The following is a 21,532-nucleotide window of genomic DNA, read 5'->3' on the forward strand; positions in this document are numbered from 1 at the left end:
CTTAAGCAGAAGGTTTCTTTTCCCCTTTTGATAGTGACTGGAAACCAATTTTCAAGAAAGGAAAATTAATTAAGATGTAACACTTGGTTCTGTAGGATTGCTACAAAGTCAGTGTAAGTCAGCTTTGGATCTGGCTTTTAAAATTTAGCTCAAAAGGATGCTTTTCTGAGGCTGCAAATAAACTCACAAAAACCTGCTCTTTGTATTTAAAAATGATGCTCCAAATTGATAGCCTGGACCACACTCATGAGCAAATATGTGCATGTACACTCACACACGAATAAAGCATGGTACTTCCATTAAAAAGCAGATAGTTTTTCCCAGTATATTTGTAAAATCATGCCTACTAACTCAAAACTTTTCAGTCTTTCTCTCCTAAACATTTGAGAAGGGGGCAATAGGGAAGGTAAACAGTCTTGCCTGTTTCTATTACAGAGGAATGAAAAAACAGTTGGGTTCTACTTTACAGAGTGATTTCAGAATGTACTTGTTTGAAGGCCTGCAAATTGTTTAGTACTTACAAATAATTTCTGGAAAATCAAAATACCATCTCTCATTCTTGAGGTGCCCTGGAAAACCCGATGAGGTGACAACAATGTATTAACGTTAAATGTATTAAAAAATAAGAACCTTTGCCTTTCACTGTATTAGGTAAGCTATTTTGCATTAAAGGGTTTTCTCATGTGAGGTAAAAGAATTTAAAATGAATGTAATCTGAAACTAAATAATTAACTACAATCCAGTAAGCAAACATTCCACCCTCTCTTTTTTTTGCTCTCCCTCTTTTTTTCTGCTAACAAGCCACCCAGTTTTACTTTCTTGCCTCCTCCCATTCACTCCACCCTGTGGATCTCTGCCAAGTCAGTCCAACTTGTCCAAACAGGACACAGCTTTTGATAAGATTTTGCTCACACCCCGCACTTCAGAAAGACGAATGAAGCAACTGGGTTTTGCATGCAAATAAGGACAGGTGCAATGTAAAGTCCAGGCAAAGTCCCTCAGTATTCTCCTATCAGAAGTCCAGCGAAGACAGCAAGCCAGAAACACCACAAACTCTGCCCTTATGATCCAATATACAGCAAGGTATCCATTCCAGAAGGGAAATTCATTGTTGTTAGAGCTCATCGCCTTGTCAGAATTAAAGACTTCTCAATATTAACTTCCTGACAGGCATATGGTTTATTGTTTCAGAGACATAATTAAGATTAAATGAAAGCTTAAAGGTACTTAGATGTGTATTCTGACAATAAGGGCTTGTAGGGATTATTTACCCTGGATGAAATGTGCAAAGTGGTTAAAAAATGCCCTCAGACTACACATCTGCACTGCAGAGCAGCTGGAAAAGGGCAACCACAGCGCAGCTACTCCCAGCAGCTCTGCACATCTACCTTCAAGGTCCACCAACTCCGCAGGCCTGTTATGAAATGAAAGGGTGGGGTGGAGGGCCAGTTTTGACTGCACATCCAACAACAAAGGTTTATTCTAGCATAAAGCCTGTGCTCTCAATAAATACCTGGAAAAGCAGTCAGTGACTGACTTTTGTTGCAGACAGGGGGGTGGTGACCATACATTCTTCCCCTCTTCACTCTGCCTGAGAACATATATAGGGTTTATTTCCTCAGTCTTTGTGCTGGAGGAAGCAAATGAATGCTGCCCCATGTACAGCAAGTCTTTGTCCTAGAAGCTTCAAGGTACGATTGTTATTGTCAGTATAATTACAGAATAATGCAATGGTATCTGCTAAATTAGCACTGCATGAGTGCCCTCTGCAAAGAACTGCAGCTCTTGCAGCACTGTCTGAATCCAGCAGCCAACATTAAGTCCCATTGCAAAAGCTCTTCAGTCCAAGCACTTTGGGACTCTTTGGGTTGCTCTGAACCTATGGCTTCTGTGAGCCTCAAGTCAAACTTCCTCTGATACAAGGGAGAAACAATAGTATCAGAAGATTCTCCACTGATGAAAACCAAAAGGGAAAGGAGGTTTTCCAAACCCAAGTGAGTAGTCTTCAATGGAACCTCTAAAGAGTTTGACAGAGAGGAACCAGTTTCTGAGACCAACATTCCCTGCAGAAGGTACAGAAACTGTTTTCCAGAGCTCATAACGCACTTTACTGTACCAGTTGCTCACCAAGACCTGAGTCAGCAAAAAAGTGTTTCTGAAGTTCCATTAACTTTAATGGGAAGTAAGCAAGTGCTTAACTGCACTTGACCCCAAAATAGCAGCAGGCAAAGAAGCTCTCCAGCTCAGCACAGCAGACTCGGCCAAATCAAGCAAGAGCAGTGGAAGGAACAAAGGTCTAGACACCGTGCTGTGGGAAGAGACCAGAGCAGCCAGACCATAAGGAACAGAGCAGAAGGAAAATCATTAAGAAGCAGGACACCAAGAAAATATTCTACTGATCAACAGCTTTCTGTGTTTATTTGCTGGATTTCCACTGGATAACAATAATAATTGTCGAAACAGTTAGAATATTTTGTAAAAGAAAACAGTACCTAGGCAAAAATTTTCTCCTTGAAGTTTTATTGATAGGTATTAAGAAAAAGAGCATTTCTACACAATTCTGGTATTTAGTATTTCAACTACTTTTGCTTCTTAGCAAAGACTTGAAAATCTTTTATCTTTATCCTTTCAGGACTGCAAGCAGGCTGAAAAACTTGTGCATCATAACTTTGTTGATGTCACCTTGTTTGACCTAGAACTTCTTTGACATAATCATTTATCACCTGTGTAGCAGACTAATCAGTATTTCCATTAAAATTCTGATAATACTATTGCAGGATCTTTGAAGCCATACGCCTGGAAATGGCTTTCTTGTATCCAAAAATCTTGGGCAAAAATATTTTCAAAGTGCTTGTTAAGAAAATATCTTTACCAAGGAAAAACTGAGCCCATGTAAACCTTGTTCAATCTTCAGCTCTATAATTACTGAACCTAAGAGGAGAAAGAAAAGCTCTTGAGGCACCTCCATTAGACAATATTCTCCCTTATCAGGGCAGACTGCTGTCTGGTTTCCTGTCTCAAGCTACTTCTTAGAAGGAGAAACAGTCTAGTAAGGATAGAAGATCAGACTTTTGAAAACAAGTGAAGTATGTGGAATGGTATGATAATCTTTCTGTTCCAAACTGAACTTCATTTTTTTTTTGTTGTGTTTTTCTTAAGAGATTAATTTTTAAGATCATTTAAAAGGAGAAAGAGTAAACCTTTTTATTATGAGGGAAAAATGACAGAAAATACTGTTCTCTTATGTGAAGAGTTCTGCTATTTCAGGAAATGTGAGAAAGAGATTAAACATTTTTTATAGCATGGGAAAGAAGAAAGAAAATCTAATCCTAGAGAAAGGATGTATACATTTATGAATAATAGCCTAAATGATTAATTTGAACAAGGATCGGAATACAGGGCAAATGTTGATGAACTTCTATGTACCTATGGAAATGAAAATAAAAACTACCAGGGAGAAGAGGTGGACAGTGTAGTGGATAGAAATGTTACAGTGATCAGAGCAGCTTACTCTTTAAAAGTGGAAACTCTGTCATGTCTTCATGGATCAAGTTAGTTTGTTGGTAACACACACTGACTGCATGACAGGCAGACCATGCGTTTGGTTGGAGGTTTTTTCCCTTCTGAGTTAGTTTACTATTTAAAACCTGTTGGAGCTTTGTCTTTCCATTTGGCTGATCTACACTTACACTTCCTTCCCCTGGGAGATATCACCTACGGCTACAAAACCCTCAAAGGAAGCTTTGGCATCAAGTGAATGCTTCATGGGAAAGAGTTAAATCTCTCCAAAAACCAGCTCTGCCAAACTTCATATTCTGGATTGGAAGCAACTAGCCTCAGAATGAAAACACAAAGATTTAATGCTGACAGCATAAAAGAACTCTAAAAGACCTCCTGCTAATGGTGTTAATTAATATTTAAAAGTTGGTTTACAAAAATTATTATAATTTTAACCTCAGTTCCCTGTTTTATAGAACTTCTGGCTACAAAAAGGTGTGAACCACAAAATTTACTGCATTTATTATACAGCAGTTTCCAATATTAAACACAGTTAAATGCCACTCTTTTCCTCTGTCTTTGGAAAAAAAAAAGATTAACTGTTTGAAATCTTGGGCAAATTAACAGTACAAGAATTAAAATATGTAATCGTGTTCTAATGGATAAACTCATCCACAGTGTTCTAAAACGAACAGAAAACCAACAAAACAAAAACAACTGAGAGCAACAAATTGAAATAATCAATAAACAACTTACCAAAACTGTGTAGCCAAATACTTCTTTTTATCTGGATTTCTGAACAGACAAAAAACAGTTTGCTGTATGTGCTGTGCACATAATCCAATAAAAATTTTTTTTTCACATATAATTAAGCTCTGAAAGAAGTTTAAAGTGTGTGTTTCAGATATTTCCTAAAGATACCTGCAATGATCTCACACAGCTAACCTGCAGCAACCAGAAAAGCAAGAGCAGGAGCTAAAAGACTACTTTAAAAACTATTGGGGGGAAGAGAGTAAAATGAAAAGGTGGAAGTATTTCTGTGGGTACAGAAGCCATACATATTCCAGCCCATAAGAGACAGAGAAGAATAAACACTCCATCTGGCATTTTCATCCAGGGCACACAGAGGTTAATGCAAGTCTTTCTCTTGATTTCAATGAACTTTGGCTTGGGTCCCTTAGCTCTTCTTCTGTCAGATCCAAAGCAATAGAAAGATTCGTGTTTTTCTCAATTTCCTCTCAATTTTCACTATATCTGCCTGCAACAGGGTGAGGGGGAAAGATAAATATAAAAACAGGAGTAAAACAATTACTGTTATGCCTACAGAAATGCAAAATGTGGGAGTACTTATTAATGCCAAAGATAAGTTAGACAGCGGTGCCTCATTTTCTTTATTACATCTGGAAGACAATGAATCTTTTAGTCTGTATAAGGAGAAAATACCTACTCCTTTTGAGATTTGGAAATATGAAGTGCTTATAGTGGGCCATTCAGGTTGAGTAACAGCCGAAGCCAAAACCCTCTCACAACTGTGAGCCTACAGATATGGACTTTTTTCTCACTTATACTCTTTATACATCAGTGCAACTCTGTGACTTTAATGGAGCTATTCCAGATCAGCTGATGAGCAAGCGAGAGCAGAAAACTGGCTCACAACTTTCTGGAGACTTGAGCTCAAGTTTTCAGTGAACAGAGTGAAGCTCTCCAGTTCACCCCCTTACTATACTGGAGTCGAGGGCGCGCGTTAAAGGTTAACTTGGAAACCTCGTTATGACATAACATAGGCATCTTAAGCAATCCCGAGTGTGTAGAGACACGATAACTCATCGGGTGGGGATTGGGAGTTGAGGGGCAGTGACAAGGGGCCTGGACGAGGCTACCGAACTGCCAGAAAACAGCCTGAAACAGGAAAGAGCACCACATATGCCACTTGGAATGTGTGACGCAAACCCCAGCCTTGAAACAAAGAACAGGAAACAGCTCTGCTGGCTGCGCTGGGGAGAAAGCACAGAGAAACATTTAGGCGGCCCTCCCTGACCCTATATTCATGAGCAGCTGGAGTCTTTTAAAACAACAACAGTGGGTGGAGGTGTTTGTTCATTGGGTGTGAATAAAAACACTGTCCTTATGCAGGGGACCTGCCCTATTTACAAACAGGCTCCCTTAAAATGAGGGAGCAGGAGATTTTAAGACACCACAGGTCAGGAGGATTCACTGAAACCTTCCCTTAGACCAATTGGTTTATTACTGTATTTACAGAATGCCAGTAGCTAAACAGAGCTCTGGCTTCATGACATCAACGAGGCAGCACCCAGCCTGGCAGCAAGCACCTTCTTCGCAGGCAGAGCTGGGGGATGAGACCGTGACAGGAAGGATTTGTAAAGCTTGGGTCTGCTCCTGGACAGTGGCTCACTCACGCTCAATACTGTTCCATAGCTGAGGACCAACGTCACTCAGTACACCCAAGAATATTTTTCTAAGCCATCACACGCTTAGCCTTTCACATCCCTGTTTTCATACACACTCAAGACTTCATTTCAGAATTTGATTTCCCATGAATTTACTACTTTTACTTTTGACGCACCCAAATATACAGCTGAATAAATGAAATGAGCTGAAGCCGAGGAATAGCACAACTTGTCTAGATTTCATGCAGCAGAATAACTTCAACACTTGTTTTCCTTCAAAGCTGTGGTCTCAAATACTCTCTCTTCTCTTAGGTACCTTGCATCAGTTATTTATATACCACGGGTGGGACATCTAATATTATCAAATGTGAGAAAGTGTTACAGCAAATTACGTGGATGAGTACCACAGCAACACCAATGAATGCTGTGGGGTTTCGAGGTTGGACTTTAATAACGAACACAGGGTAAAAACTGGCTAATACAGCATCTACACAGCAACGTGTGGGTGTAGGTTTTTTGCCAATAGTATCAGTTCCTTACTTCTTCATACTGAATAACTGGAAATATAGGTAATTTGGTGATTGTATAACATCTCTATTACTGCTGAATCTTCAACTCATCTCACCTTTACATCACTATTTATCTGAAAGCTTTTGCTTTTGGCTAAACAGGTGTTACCTAGGTCAAATGCTCACAGTACCTAAGAGCTCCCTTGCAGCTCTGCAAATTGGAGGAAATTTTGCTTGGATTCTCAGGGAAGGGATAGACCATTTAGCATTCTTTCCTGCCCCCACCCCTTGCCCTGACCCCTAGTCTCTCTTGTGATCTGTACCATAACTATAACAAGGTGCACAGGGAAAAACCACAGGAATATTTGCCTGCTTGTGAAAAAAAAGCTAGTCAAGTCAGCTTCAGGTTTTTTATATTTTGATGCTAGACAATAACAATTTATTCTTAAAAATACAAGGTGAAAGCTAATTTGAAATAAGTATCTTCTGGGTCAGGTGGGATTATCAAATCCAGATGTAATTCCTTTCACACAAGTACCAGTTGCTCATGTGATTATCATGCCAGTGTATCTTAAAAGTATTCGATGGAAAAGTCACTAGTCAGCAGCCATATCACTCTTTGTTTTCAATACAGGTAATGTATATTTATGAATATTAGTTTAAATGAAGTCTTCAGAGCTCTCCTATCAGACACCCAAATTCAGCTTTTCCCAACAATTAAACCTTCAGAGTTCAGTTCCACAACCAGTGACACCTCCTGAATTTTCAAAGGTGAGGAAGTGAATAAAACACAGCAGACAGTGCAGGTACAGTACCTGAACCAAAAGGGAAGTGTACAAAACAACTTTAATGTATTTCTGTATGTAACTCGGGAACGACCACTTGAGCTACTCTGAACTAGGTCTTTCTCCCAAGCTCCGGTTAAGGTGCTGTGATCTCCCAGCGCAGGCTCGCGTTGCTGAGCCTTCTTTTGCCAGGGTTCCCCTAGCTGTGCCAGGCACTCACCTCACAGCAGTCCAAAGCAAGTAACTCCTATTCCCCTTTCGGTTAAAGACAAATAAACAGAGATCCAGGGGGAAAAAAAAAAAAAAAAAACAACAAACAAAAACCCACCAACAAATGGCATCTAGCAAAGGCAAGGTTATTTCTAACTCCACACTTCACTGCTGTGCTGTCCCACGTTTTACCTTCGCCTGCATGACGGCCAAGCGGTGCTAAGGTGACCTGACAATACGAGGGGCAGACTTTTGAGAACCGATTTCATCCTAGACTTCACCAGGAGTTAAACGGGGGACATGGCGCCTGCCGATCCGCTCCGCGCTACGGGTGGGACACGGCCCGGACGCGAGCTCCGACCCTGCCATCTCGCCCGTCGCCCGCGGAACCGAGCGAACCCGCTGTACTTTCCACCTCGGTTTGGTCGGGCACTGTATCCCGCCCAGGATCCGATGGCACTTCAGTCTCTGCCCGAAGATGCGCCTGTCCGGCCCCGGCGAGAGGCCGGGGGCTGCGGTCGCGTTGGGCGGGAGAGCGGCCCCGAGGGGCGGGCGGCCCGCGGGCCCTCCCGCCGAGGACAGGCGGGCGGGGAAGGGCGCCGGGGGAAGGCGCCCCCCCGAGCGGCCCCGCCGGCCACACAGGTGCGCTGCTTGCCCGGCGGGCGCGGCGACACGGCGGCCCTGCGCCCCCGGCTCCCGCCGGCCGCACAGCGAGTTTCCCGGGTGCCGCGGAGGGAGTCCCGCTCTGAGCCCCCGCGGCAAGTCCTGCTCCCCCTTCCCAGCAACTGCGGCCTGACGGAGACCCAGTTCCCGCCACCCCCGGGGCGGCTGCGGCTCCCGCGGCGTCACCTTGCCGCCTCGGGCTCCGCACTGCTCGCAGCGCCTGGAAACTTTCCTTGTCCGGCACCTCATCCCGCAGCCGGCACAGCCCGGCCCCCGCATTACCCCCGCCCTCACACTTACGCTCGGCGGGCGGTGCGGGGCGCGCCGCGATTCCGTCGGCTCCCGCAGCGCCGGGGGTCGCGGTAGGTGGCGGGGCTGGGGGCGCTCCCGTGGGACCGAGGCGCGAGGCCGGCGTGTCCCGCGTCCCCGCGGCTGAGGCGCCTCGGCGGTGTCTCCGGGTCTGTGTGCGAGGAGGAGCAGCGCGCTCCCGCCCTCCGCCCGCTCGCCTTCCCCCCGGGCTCCTGGCACCGGGCCGCGCTGTCACATGACGCCGGCGCCGCTCGCCCTGCCAGGCTCCCCAGGCCGGCGGGGTGAGTGGCGGTGGGAGGGTCACAGCAGGGAGCGCGGCCGGGCGGGTCCCTGCCCGCGGGGTGGAGGCTCCGCCGAGGGGCCGGGGCAAGTCACCACTCACAAACAAGCGGGCACGCACTGACTACGCGCCCACCCTGCCTCCCGGGGGCAGACAGCCTCTCACAGACACTTAATTAACCCCAGCAGCCTGGGGAGGAGAGGGGAGGGGAACAGGGCCGCCCCACCGAGAAACCTGCCCGTCCAGCTCCTCCTCCCCGCCCGTGTGTCAGGCAGAGGCGTGCACCTGGCAGCAGCCCTGCGGCAGGGCGCACCCCTCCCTGCTTCCCTCCCTCCGCGTCCACCCCGGCCGACCTGCGGCGGCAGCAAAACAACAGCAACACCCAGCGCCCGGGGGGAAGGAAGGGAGGTGCTCACGCTGGGCCGCTGCCGCCGAGCTGGCTTCGCCAGCGGGGGCTGGGAAAGGGCGCGGGGCGACCGCTCCCCGGCCCTGCCGCCGCGGGCTGCCTGCGCCGCGCCCCGTCGCGCCGAGGGAGGTGGCGGGGCCGGGCGGGGCGAGGGCCGGAGCGCGGCAGGCGTGGGGCAGAGGTGTCGGCGCGGCTCCGCCCCGGCTTGGCGGCTCGCCCGCCGGGACCGCCGGCTGCTGAGGCCCGTGCCGGGGTGGTTTTTATGGCTGTGCTCAGCCCGTCGTGCCCCGGGTGCGCTGCCGCCGGAGGAAAGGGGCTGGCTGGGAGAGGCGCTGCCAGCTTCCCTCGACTCGGCCCCCGTCGCCAGAGGCGGCGATCCCCTCCCTCCCCCACCCGTGCCGCCCCTGCCTGCCCAGCCCTGCGTCTGGCACCCGCCCGGGGCAGGTGTGTGTGCGTGACCCAGCCCGCCCCTTCTCCGGGCTCCGCTCGCAGCGGGAGGGGCAGGAGTGGGGAGCGGCGCGGGGCCGCGCTGCCCGAGGGGGGGCCGCGCTGCGGGGCCGCTCCCGGCACGGGGGATGCGGGGTGCGGCGGGGCGCTGGCTCTGCCCCGGGACCGCGCTTGCTGCTCGAGACAGTTTTCAGCGAAGTGCACTGTACGCGCCCTCTATAAAATGGGAGGCACTGACAACCCCAGATAACCGAGGGACTTCACTGGGAGCAATACTTTAAAAAAAAAAAAATTTAAAAAATTTAAAAAATGTATCCTGGCTGACTGTATCAATTCCACTGGTTAGGGAAAAGTGCTGCTGCCAGTTCACTGTAGTGTGCTTACAATGGTTATAGTGTGCCGTATAAAATCATATTCTCTCCTTACTGATGTATGGTACCTAACCATGAGACCAAGGAAGAGGCAAATGCTGTGCTTGGCAAGGCCCTGTCCAGTGCTAATTGCGTGGACAGATGAAAAGCCTGCGATACTTCATGTGGACGGACAGGTCATCCTGCAGGTCTCCATTTACATGCTTTGTTTCGTAGGTAAAGTCAGTGGAAGGGGCTGAGTATTTCTGGCTCTGCAGGACCAGTCTATGTATATAACTGTCTTAATAGGACCCTAATGTAACATACCTGTTTCTTTGTATGTTTGGGTTGAAATTTCTGTTCACTTTGGTTCTTACTGACCCAGTCAATAAGGCAGTAAAAGCAAAGCAAAGAAGGAAGGGGAAAGGATGGGGGAAGTATTTTCAAACACACAGCTGTGCACACATGTTCAGTCTATGTCTTTATTCCTAGGATGTTTTAATAAATCCCCTGACTTAACTTGCTAGTCTGTATGGCTTTAAAAAAGCAAATTAAGACACCAATCTGAAGCCCTGAAGGGTATGACTCAGTGACATAACAATAAATTTTAGTATCTCCTGCTAAGTAATTACACCATATCATGTCACAACAAGGTATTGTTGAAATACTATCATGTAGCTCATATAGTGTCAATTTTTTTATTATAAGCCTGTAAAATAAACAGAATGCTGTGTTACACACATGGGCATAAAATACTTCATTAAGGCTGTGAAAAGGAGTTGCTGTAGTTTTCTTGCATGAACATGCTCAAGATAAAGTAGGTACGTCCCAGTTTGCGTTCTTTTATTCTGGGAATTAGCAGAGGTTAAACAGCTAACTGGAACCCTTAGGTCAGAGGCAGAACTGTTTTGATGTCAAATAATGAGAAATGCCAAAATATTTAGTAGTAGCCAGCATGCTGCTCCTGGTGAAGTCACTGGTTTTCTTGCTATTATCTAGCTCTGGCGTCAGGTGAACCTGTTTTAATCTGGTATAGTTTTACTGTCTTCTTGTGAAGTGGAAGAGGAGAGGGAGGATCAAGAATGATGCTTTTGCACTGATTGTACACCTCTCAGAATTTTGTTGCCTTCCTGTGTTCTTTTTTGGCAAGTTCAAATTCTGAAGGGAGCAGAATCTTACTGATTTTAGTGGAAATTGAAAAACCAGAAGGGAGAAGCTGGGAGAAGAGAGAGTCCTTGCCATCTGGTTAGCAGACCCAGCAGTTTTAACCAGGTCTGGAAGTGTTTCTAGATCAAAGGACTGGTTGATGGCAGCCCTTAACATCTTCCAGCACAACACCTCTTCCATCTCTGCTCTAACCATCATCCCCACAGAATGCTTCTGTCTCAAAATGGAAGAAAGAAAAGTGGTATGTAAGTCCTTGGTATTGAAAAAAAAAGGAATAATGCTGCTCGGGTGTCCTTTGGTTTGTAGCACCTGCCATGAGCCCTTGCAACAAGGTGCAGCATTTAACATGATGGGGCCTTGAGGATCCATAATCCCAAGCATTAGGAAGAGTGTTGGCACGTGCAACTTTCTGATATAAGCAGACAGGAGGTGTTATGTAGAGTGGGTTGAGGGGAACGTATGGATCTCTGGTGTGAACAAATCAGTATTAAAATGTTAAATGAAAGGGTATAATATGTTCAGATGTCTGTTAAAAGCCCAAATCCAGCTATTTGTCAAAATGAACTCTTACTACATTCAGCTAAATTGCCACTGTGATAAATGTGACTGTTCTGTCACATTTCTGACATATTCTGCTTCCCAAAAATCAGTTAAAAAAAATAAAAGAAATACTTAAGAATTCTGTGTACTTTTTAATTCCTAAATTCAACTTCAGGTTATGAGGTGAATTGGAAGTAGTTTGCTGGATCCAAGCAATACAATTGTTAAGCTGGCATTTCTTCCAAGTTGTTCTGTGTTACAAAATGTAATAGATGTATAGTCAGTGAGTGGTATTTATGCAGGGAAAATGTCCATTGCAATCAGTGGGCTTTTTCCTTAGTCTACAGATACATGTTTTAAGGTTTTGGAGATCTGTGTATAAACTTACTGTGTTCTGCAGAGTTTCAGGTCAGATAGTCACCTCACACATCTAGTACTCACTGAACAGCTTCTGGAAGGAAGGAGTGAGAGGTCATCACATAGCCAGGAATATTCATTACTTTTGTTAAACACCGTTCACATTTTGGAAGAACCATAAATTTCACACTTAAAATGCTATTAATTTATTGCACCCCAAATGTTTAATCTCCACAGTATGGTGAGGATACATGCTCTAAGTCCAAGCTGTTAGAAATGTAGACGTTGAGGCAGTATGAATTTGAATAGAAGCTTAAATGACTTAAAAGCTTAGGTATGTTTGCGCTGCAGTCACAGACATACCTGAGCTGGTTTAAAACTAGTCAGCTGGGGAACTGGTAACAATCTAGCTGTGGCAGTGTGGACCTTGTAGCTGGAAAACATGCCCAAAAAGCTAGGTAAATACTTGAGTGGTTAGGCTGGCCTGAGCTCAATGGCCAGACTACTACCAGTGCCCAAGACAGGTAATTTAAAGCTTGCCTGGCTGTATGTACACAGTATTGCAGTCACATCACTTGTGACTATAGCATAGACATCTCCTGTGAATCCTGTGACTCAGCCTTGTCTTCTGGCAGATGGTTCCCATGCTGTTCTGGGAGTTTTGTGGCTAGTGTCAATTCAGCGGTCCATGGGAAAGGACTTTGAAGGTATTTAAAAGCTCTCAGCACAACGTCAGATGCACCTTCATTGCATTCAAACTTCCCATGTTGTAACGGTGGGCTCTCATCTTGTAGCCACTTGAGCACGTGAGCAACCTGTGAGTCAATCTGCATGTCTGCATAATTGGGACCTTCTTGTTTGCTTGGAGGAAGGGCAAGGCAAGGGTGAGTAGCCAGGCTTCCTGGCTCTGTCATCCAGGTGTGGACAAGAGGAAACCACTGGAGGAGCTTGGGCAGAACTGGTATTGAGGTGCATGGGGCCTAGGGCTGTGGCTACTGTGTGAACCCCTCCCTGCCCCCCTCCTGCCCACACGTGGATGATGAGTCTTGCTGCCTGACCTGGCCCAGGTTCCTCCTCCTCCTCCCTGTCCCTTCCTGTGGCCCTTGGACCAAGACAACTACTGTAGTTCCTCATCCCTGAAATGAATACACATTTTGTGCAGAAACAAATTTCAAACACCACAAAACAAGGTTCTTTTGTGTTCACCGCCTCACACAAGGAAAGGATGGATGACTGCTCTTTCTAGTTAAAACCACCAAGTCACACATGACTGCTTTTAACAAAAATCAGCCCTCTGAGGGCCAGCCCTCAAGCCCACTGCAGCAATCAAAATTACAGAGAAAACATGTGGGGACTGGGATGTTGTGTGTGTTCAATTTCTTGTTATATGTTGATGTTTTTAAGAACAGGCATGATTTTGTTTCAGGTGCAATGACTACTGAAGGCTGCTGAGCTTGAATTTCATTATTTGAAGTGTAGGAAGATGGTTGAATTTAGTAGTGATGTCCAAGATGTAGTTGAGAGACACTTGAAGTTTTCATAGCAGAAAGAATAACAACAATTTTGGATGCAGGAGCAGATATGTATGTGTGAAGATTGATGGGTTTGGAGACCAAATCTTCATCAAGCTTATGATGATGGATGACGTTATAATTGAGAATGATCTTGTCTAGGTGCCCTGTCTCTTAATACTGTTCTTGAGCTTTATTTCTCTAATTATGTTTTTCCTCAGTAGTGGGGCTGGAATCTCTCCTCAGAGTATATAACAGGAAACAGAAAGATGATGTGGTTCTTCTCTTGTGCAAAAATATATGCAGTCAGTGGTTTGGTTATAAAAGGTTTGTTGCTTTTAGTCTATGTTCAGTGGTCCTTCCCAACAGAAAGCAATGGAAAACACATGGATAAGAAGTGAGTTACTCTGTTGACTTTTACTGTATAATGATTTGTTCTGTGTTCCAAAATATGCTCTGGAAGTCTTGAAATGATGGTGTATTGTGTTTGCATGGCCAGGTTTTGATAGTGGGGGACTACAGAGGTGGCTTCTGTGAGAAGCTGCCAGAAGCTTCCCCCATGTCCAGCAGAGCCAATGCCAAATGGCTCCAGGACAGCCGTGCTGCTGGCCAAGCCTGGGCCAATTAGAAATGGCAGTAACGACTCTGTGATAACATATCTAAGAAGGAAGAAAGTTATTGTGCAGATGTAACTGTGGCCAGAGAAGAGTGGGGCAAGAATATGTGAAAGGAACAACTCTGCAGACACCCAGGTCAGTGGAGCAGGAGGAGCAGGAGGTGCTCCAGGCACCGGAGCTGAGATTCCCCTGCAGCCCATGGTGCAGACCATGGTGAAGCAGCTGTGCCCCTGCAGCCCATGGAGGACCACGGGGATGCTGAGATCCACCTGCAGCCCGTGGAAGAGTCCCACACTGGAGCAGGTGGATGCCTGAGACAAAGCTGTGACCCCCATGGGAGACTTGTCCTGGAGCAAGGTCCTGGCAGGGACCTGCAGACCCATGGAGAGAGAAGCCCATGCTGGGTCAGGTTTGCTGGTAGGACTTGGAACCCCTTGGGGGACCCACGCTAGAACAGCCTGTCCTAGAAGGACTGCACCCCGTGGAAGAGTGACCTGTGTTGCAGCAGCCTGTGGAGAACTGTTGCCTGTGAGATGGACTCAACACTGGAGAACTGTCTCCTGTGGGAGGGAGCAGGGGAAGGACTGCTTTCCCTGAGCAGTGGCAGAAGCAACGTGTGATGAACTCGTAATCTTCATTGCCTGTCTCTCTGCGCTGCTGGGAGAGGAGGTAGAGCTGGGAAGGAGGGAGGGGTAAGGGAATGTGTTTTTAAGGTCTTATGTTACTTCTCATTATCCTGCTCTGATTTTGTTAACAATAAATTCAGTTAACATCTAAAATTCAAGCCTGTTTTGCCCATGACAGTATTTGGTGAGTGGTCTCTCTCTGTCCTTAACTCATGAGCCCTTCGTGGTATTTTCTCTCCCTTGTCCAGCTGTGGAGGGGAACGATAGAGCAGCTTTGGTGGGTGCCTGGCATCCAGCCAGGGTCAACCCATGGTAGATGGGAAATTGAGGGAAGTAATTCTGCTCTTTGCTATTCTCAGAAAATCTTATAAGGCATCAGTTAGATAGAAAGTGGAATTGTTAACAGATCAAAGTTGACTTTGCTGTGCAAAAAGTAACTTAGATGTGTCTGTTTATGTCTACTAAGAGTCCATATCATGTAAAAGTCATTTGACTTTGCTCAGTTAAGCAGCTCAGTGGAGTAGTGCCAGGTTACTCCTAGGGGAAAACCAGGTCTTGGATATTCCAGGAGATAGTTACGGCTATCTAAGTGCAGTAGTCTATAGTTAAAGCTGCTAGACGTTCAGTTATTACTTATTTGCTTGACTGATGGGAAAATATATACATTTTAAGCTATTTTCTTGAGGAGTTTTTTTGTTTAATTTAAGAATTTATTTCCCTGTTTTGTTGTGTTCTATTATGCATGGCTTTATATAACTTGAGTAGGAGACAGATTGATCTTTGGCAGTTTCATATATCCAGAGATCACAGGTTTTTATGTGTCCTGCAAGAATGGAGGAACAATTTTGGGTTTAATTTGGCCAATTGTCTTAAAATATGGAGGATGTTAACACTCCTTTCACATTTGGGGACTTGGTTTGCCTGTGTAGTTTAGGATATACTGTCAGGAATTAGAGTCCAGTTCAGGTCTGATGTAACTCTATTGACTTACTGGAATTTCCACAGTCACAAATGACTCATAATGCTCAATATTTAAAAACAAACTCCAAAAGCATGCAATTTTGGGAAACAATGTTTGGTTTGGTTTGTTGTTTTGGTTTTTTTTTTCCTTGCAAAGCTGGTATTGTATGAAAAAGATATACTAGAAGGATTTGAAAAGTTAATGTAGAACTAAAAAATGTTGTACCTCTTTTATGCTAATGTTATTGAATGCTTACTGAAAAGTTAGCACATTTCTTTGCTGAATTGTGAGGCCATGAAATGACTTATCAGACAAAATGTAGAATTTAATGCATTTGACTGAAGAATGTACTGAAATTGGTAAAATATTGGTTCCTTCTCTTGCTGTTTGAAAGACCTTTGCAGACTCTGACCAGTTTGAACTAGCTACCATCTTTAGTTGATTTGTGTAAGTTAAAAATATCACTGTATAAAAAAAGTATTTCAGTAAAGGCTGTGGCATCCTGGAGAAGAAATGTTGTCAGGAGACCTAAGAGCAGCCTCCTGAGCATTGGACATTACTGAGGAGCACACTGTGGAAATGGGAGACAGTGGTTTCCTAAAAATGAGGGAGTGGGGGAGGGGAATTCTAGCCAAAATGAGAATAAACATTGTTTTGTTGTGAAGTTTTGGAACAAGTTGCCCAGAGAGGCTCTGAAATGTTTTCGAAAGGTTTTCAGGATCTGACTGGAAAAAGTCTAGAGAAATCCGTTCTAAACTCAGAACCTGTTCTGAACAGGAGTTTGGACTAAACCACCTCCTGAGGTCCTTTCCAGTCTGACCAACCGTGTGATTCTTTGCTTCTGCATTAAGTACCACTGTTCGGGGAAGATAAGGATCATTATGTATACTTTAAAATCAGGCTGTTCATGGCAACTTCTAGGTATAAAATGTTGTGCTTGTTAGAAAGAAAACCTGAATGAGAACAAATTGCAAGTTAAAATTATCATAATGCAGGCATTAACAACAAAGTAAAGGAATAGCCAGTGGCTACTGTCTTACATACCTGTATGTAGTACTATATGCTCCAGCAAGAATGGCATCTGTTGGTTAAAAGCTGAGAACAAGTGCTGTTCCCTATTTTAACCAGCAATAATATTATTTTTTATTTTACTGCATGTTCTAAGTATTAAAAGCAAAAAAAAAAAAATTCTAGGAAAATACATAATCTCAAAAGTTTTAAAAAATTTTATCAGCATGTCTATTTTTTTTTAATGTAACTTCTGTTTTCATGATATTCGAAATTACTTTTGTAAGGCAATGATATTTAGAATTTCAGTGTATATAAAAAAAAGATTAAGGGGTGATATCAACTATAGTGTGAAATATATACCTCTTCTATGAAATTTAATTTCTTTGCCTTCTACACAGATAGCTAATAATGCCATTATTGATCCACCTATTTTAATGAAAAATTATTTGACAGAAAATTTTTAATTACATACTTAGAAATACAGTTTCTGCAGTAAGGAAAATATATGTCTCTATCTGCAGAGCAAAATTCTATACTCATAAATTAATGGGAGAAAATGCCTGTTTGATGACTATTGCTTTGACCACCTGTACCTCACATGTCCAACTACAGTATGAAGGCTAGATGAAATTTCACTTATACAGTATGGGTATATTGAGACAGTACAGCCAGCAGAAACTTGAGGTGAGGATTATCTTGTAGGTCTGGTTTTTCATCCTAGCTAGGGTGTGTAACCTTAATAAGTAAGCCAAATAATTACTTATTTACAGATTCAGCAAATAGTAAGGTCACACTGGCATTTCTGAGCAAAGAACGACACTGAACTGATTGGTTAAAGTGGCCTGAATTTGTTTGAAATACTCCAGTAGTAGTTATATTCAAGCAAAATCCTATGGGATTGTAAAAGAAAAGGTAGTCAGATAGAAGGGGATGTGGCATTCAGAACATCCAAAGTCATGGAGGGGGGGTTACTACATAGGTATCCTGTCCACAGCTCAGTTTATGGTTCAGGATTTCATTAAGAAAGTGAGTGACATTAAAATGATGTGAAAGTAAAGAAACTATTTCACAATATGTGCAAGTCTTTCAGTTGTTCTCATAGCTTCTCCACTGCAACAGGAAAAGCATTTGTACAGAATATTTTGCCAAACACTTTCAAAATTTTTCATTAATCTGATAAAACAATCACCAGAAAAACATCTACCAGTCTAAGCTTTGAGGGAAAACTCACCATTTCTGTTCCTTAATCTACATCACTTCATGCTAGTATTACGTTTTCAAAAAAGACCAGGTTCTTTTTAAGTCCTCGGGTTTTCAGTGTGTATCTCGAAACAGTTTTGAAGGAATCAGTTTGTCAAAAATTGGGAGCCATGGTTCAGCTGCAGCTGGTAACAAGGTACGACACAGCTGCTTGCTGCGCCCTGGCCCCCAGCGTGATGGGGAGAAGAATTGGGGGGAAAAGGTAAAACCTGTGGGTTGAGATAGGAACAGCCTAATCATAGGAATAAAATATAATAATAATAATATTATAGTAATTGTAATGAAAAGGGAGGCAACAAAAAGAAGAGACAGCAAAATAAAACCTAAGAAACACAAATGATGAACACTATAATTGTTCATCACCTGCTGACGAATGCCAGGCCTATCCCTGAGCAGCAATTCACCCCTCCCCCACACAGTTTGTATACTGAGTGTGGCACTCTGAGGTATGGAATATCTCTTTGGCCACTTTGGGCCAACTGTCCTGGCCATGCTCCCTCTGTTCTTCTTATGTACCACCTTGCTGGCAGAGGATGGGCAGCTGAAAAGTCCTTGACTTAGAGTAAGAACTGCTCAGCAACAACTAAAACATCAGTGTGTTATCAACATTATTCTCATACTAAATCCAAACCCCAGCCCTGTACCAGCTATTAGGAAAAAAAATTAACTCTATCCCAGCCAAAACCAACTCCCAGGACAGTAGGGGAGGCAATACATCATAGAAATTGTTCTCTGTTGGCATTTCTCGAGGCAAACTGGGCTTTTTAAAATTTGGTTGGTTGGTTTGTGGGGTTTTTTTTTAAGGATTTTATTTTATTTTATTTTATTTTATTTTTGGTAACAGAAGGAGGAAATAGAATTGAAATGTCTGTATATATATATATATCTATGCACTACAAGCACTGGAGTCAGGACCTCCTACTTGCCTTCACAGTGGTGGATCATTTACTATCCCTCTTTGTGTTTACATGAACCCTGTTTTTTAAATGCAGTGGACCTGTATCTGACCTGTTCTACATGCTTTGGGAAAAATCTACTAACTTAAGTGTATACTTATTTCAAATGGTGTTGGAGACTTTTTCACGTACAGCACTATACTCATAGGTTGTGAAGTGTATCTAAATGGCCTTTATTTAATTAAAAGCTCCATATGGGTTAAAAGCTCTGGTATCAGTATAATTGGCAGTGACATAGAGCTGTGAGATATAAAACTGGGGGAGCAGGTATATGCGGGAAAGCTGAAACAAGGCTTCTGTTCACAAAATCTGCTAGCCTATATTACCACGTGATGTTGATTAACTCTTACTTCTGGTCCTAAATGGCTGTGCCTGATGTCTCTGTCTCATTGGGCTCTCTCCCTGTTTCACTAAAGAAGCAGCAGCATCTGCACTGGTTGTAAAGCGAGCATTTGTAGCAGTTTACAAGAAAGGCAAGATTACAACGGACACTAATTTGGGCATTTGGGCTTTTTATATGCCTGGAATGCAGGGAATTTCCATTTCAGCTCTTCTTCAGTCCTTTTCTTTAGACTTTGATGACAAGCATCAGATACTCACTAAGGGAATTTCTCTTTGCTGCAGCTCTGTGAAATAGGGAAGCATGATCACCGTTTTCAGGAAACTAGTAGTGTGGGTCGGGAAGGGTGAAAATCACAGTGTCTGAATCAGTAGATACTCTGTTAAATGTTCAAATGCCTATCTCAGTTTGGAAGTGCGGACTTAGGCTTCAATGTTTCAAGAGGTCAAGAGCTGAACCTCGCTTTGTCGAAAACATTGGGAAAGCAGTGAACCATCCTTCCCCTCTTACATGCAGGTGTCCATTTGGAGTTCAGTTGTATTTGGTGGAGCAATAGAGAATTTCTGGGCTTTGAGGATAGTGGACTTTTCCTAAGTAATTTCCTAAATTATGAACATGATGGTGAAAAAGCCAAATTAATTTATGAGTTGGTTTAGAAACTTCTTTTTTCCTACCATATGATAAAGAAATATTCATGAGTAATAGAAAAATGCCATGAGCATATTACCGTGGTTAGGTAACATTGCTCAGAGTTTGCTCTGAGGAAACTGGTGATTTTTGAACTGTGCTTATCCAGCCACCACCAGAGATCTTGGGCACAGAGACAGCAATGACACAACAACTGACTAGCTCTGCTTTTTGGGCTAGTTAGCTGGTGTGCTAACTACACCACCGACACCCTGGGCCTAGGCTTAGCTTCTTCCAAAGTTGTTGGTTTCTGTGCACATCACTGTCCTGAATAGTCCAGACAAATGCAATGTACCTTCATTCCTGTTTCCAAGCTGTGGAACGTCTGCTAGTACATGTCGCTGTCTCTCTCTGAACAAAATCTGCTGTTAGCCTTTCAATATTTCTTATGACTGTCCTATGACTAGTTTCACCCAGTCGTTCCCAGATGGTTCAGCCATGTTTTGTCCCTTATGGGCCTCAGGGCAGGCACACAGCCCCCCAGACCTGGAGAGAGGTGTGAAGGGTACCTTTCCCTCCCAGCATTTTTGCACCAAATGTTCTCTGCGTCAGATTTGCGCAGGAGGGTGTTATGTCCCTCCAGACACCCTTACCCTCGCCTCTGCAGAGGCGGGTTATGTAACTTTGTAAGGCTAAATTCCAGTATCTATAGTAACATTTAAACAGAAATAAACCAGTTCCCAAACCAGGAAAAAGTTACTGAAAACTATCCAGAAATTAGATTTTACCTCTCCTGGGCCACATCAAAACATGGGTTGTTGGATCTATATAAACTGTCAATGAAATCCTTTTCCCTACTATGTCCTTTCACAGTATGCAAGAGAGATGGAAGAGAGGAAGAGATCTTTAGAGAGGAGACAGTTGACCTGGAAGAGGAACAGGCATAGCCATGTGGCACTTTCCAAAGATCCAAAGATGCTTTCAGAAGCTTGGTAAGAGGGTTTTAGTAGGGATGGGTGTGGGAAGAGTCGTGGGAATGTTAATAATGGCTGCCTTTTAAAGGGTGTTGGTGCTGGGAGAGCACTGCTGCTCATGTGCATGTTGAAGAGTTTGTCTGGGATGTCTGAATCACATGGGACTAAGAAGAACAAGATTAGGAGAACATGAGGATGGCTTTTCAGTTTACTCTCCTCTGTCTACAATAAAGGCATGCTCTCCTCAGGCTTCTTTGGATCCCTTATGAACAGCAAAATTATTCCTGTAGTGAGCACCTCTCAAAGGAACTGCTTCAGCAAAACCTCACCAGTAAGGCATGGCAAAAGCAGATTCACATCAGTGAAGAAATTCCACCTTTGGTAGAAGTTATTTAGAAATACCATCATAAAAATCTGCTGTAAAAATTCGGAACCATAATTTCTTAAATAAATTAAAGTTTTATTTACAAATAAAATATTTTCTACATAAACATGCTGTATTTATTTCTGCAGTTATCAGATCTGTTCTGTCATCTCTTTGGGGCAAAAAGTATCCAAAGTCTTCCTTTGGCCTCTTCCATTGTGCCTGCTGCCATGTCTCCTCTTTATGAAGCAGTGGCAGAGTACATCTGGAGAGGGCAATATATTGTGCATAATTCTAATGAAAGGCCTGGACAAACTGCTACTGGTCAAGTGTGTATTCAATGAATAGCTGAAAAT

At 43.9% G+C, this 21,532-nt stretch overlaps 1 protein-coding gene and 1 long non-coding RNA gene across 8 annotated transcripts in view; one reads left to right on the forward strand and one right to left on the reverse strand.

Annotated features, from left to right (window-relative positions):
- The window catches only part of KLF3 (Kruppel like factor 3), a 29,775-nt gene extending 20,985 nt beyond the window's left edge, over positions 1 to 8,790 (reverse strand). For 2 of the 6 annotated variants that reach the window (XM_042053341.1, XM_042053343.1), the window contains exons 1-2: positions 8,374 to 8,790; positions 4,255 to 4,293 (exon numbers count right to left, since the gene is read on the reverse strand). The gene's annotated coding sequence lies outside the window, so the exon portion shown is untranslated. Of the gene's footprint in view, positions 1 to 1,513; positions 1,535 to 4,254; positions 4,294 to 7,771; positions 7,917 to 8,373 lie in introns of those variants that run through there. The other 4 variants (XM_042053342.1, XM_042053346.1, XM_042053344.1 and 1 more) reach the window with 3 other exon arrangements.
- A 436-nt stretch (positions 8,791 to 9,226) lies between these two features.
- Positions 9,227 to 21,303, forward strand: LOC121676737. 2 transcript variants are annotated; one of them, XR_006020570.1, is made up of 3 exons: positions 9,227 to 11,273; positions 20,712 to 20,830; positions 20,901 to 21,303. It is a non-coding gene; the product is annotated as an uncharacterized LOC121676737 (long non-coding RNA). The 2 variants fall into 2 exon arrangements; XR_006020571.1 differs by lacking the exon at positions 9,227 to 11,273 and adding an exon at positions 14,301 to 14,726.
- The last annotated feature ends 229 nt before the right edge of the window (positions 21,304 to 21,532 follow it).

This window comes from Corvus kubaryi, unplaced genomic scaffold (assembly GCF_017639235.1).
Source record: "Corvus kubaryi isolate FWS band 111438036 unplaced genomic scaffold, C.kubaryi_AGA036_p1.0 split1-131, whole genome shotgun sequence".
NCBI classification, from domain to species: domain Eukaryota; kingdom Metazoa; phylum Chordata; class Aves; order Passeriformes; family Corvidae; genus Corvus; species Corvus kubaryi.